The sequence below is a fragment of the Arachis ipaensis genome, chromosome B07 (assembly GCF_000816755.2).
Source record: "Arachis ipaensis cultivar K30076 chromosome B07, Araip1.1, whole genome shotgun sequence".
Classification (NCBI taxonomy): domain Eukaryota; kingdom Viridiplantae; phylum Streptophyta; class Magnoliopsida; order Fabales; family Fabaceae; genus Arachis; species Arachis ipaensis.
The window spans coordinates 64051005-64052060 of record NC_029791.2 but is presented as its reverse complement, the minus strand read 5'-3'; positions in this window follow the sequence as shown (position 1 = coordinate 64052060).

Here is a 1056-nt window from a genome sequence, read left to right as displayed (position 1 = left end):
TCTCTCTCTCTCTCTCTCTCTCTCTCCATGCTCCACCACCAACCACCTCAACCCGATAACTTCACTTACCCATTCCTCCTTAAGTGTCTCGCCCGATTGAAACTCACCTCACAAGGCAAACAGATCCACACTCTCTTCACTAAAACGGGTTTCGAGTTAGATCTGTTTATCCAGAATGCCTTGATCCATATGTATTCCTAATTTGGCGAATTGGGAGGTGTTTGATAGAATGCCTTTTAGGGATGTAATTTCTTGGACTTCAATGATTGGGGGCCTTGTCAACGCTGACCACCACATCAACGCCTTGGCCTTATTTGATAGCATGTTGAAGGCTGGGATAGAGGTCAAGAATGCTACCGTGATGTCTGTTTTGAGGGCCTGTGCTGAAACTGAAGCTTTAAGTGTGGAAAAGAAGGTGCACATGATTGTGAAGGAGAAGAGAATTGATTCTAAGGCTAATGTTTGCACTACCCTTGTTGATATGTATGCTAAAAGTGGGTGCTTGAAGAGTGCAAGGAACGTGTTTGACAATGTTATGGACAAGGATGTTTTTGTTTGGACTGCAATGATCTCTGCCCTTGCTAGCCATGGAATGTTTTAGGCATTAATAAAATGCCTATTAAGCTTGATGTAGTTCTTTGGGAGACCCTGAGGGAGGTTAGTTCGTTTTGTTATTCAGGCTAAGAATAGAATGTTAGCATTTTGTTTGAGCATCATGAGGTTATCTTCCTCATTACCAAGTCCCTAGTGATCATTATTGAGGGTAAGTATGGCTTAATTGGAATCAATCACTATATAATCATGACCAAGAGTTTTGGAAAATATAAGAATAACAGATTTGTATTAACACAAAAGCGTTATTTTTTTTTTCAGATAGATTGGACAACTGTCAATTCTAAACACCACAAATGCACACACATAATGTACATATTTAAGGGTTTTATATACTACTTGGTCATTGTCAAAGTTCGTATCTGAGTGCAATAAATTAAGAGACCATGTATTGTTACTCAACTAAAATCTTAGCTGCACACAAAATTTTTCAAAATGTCTTCT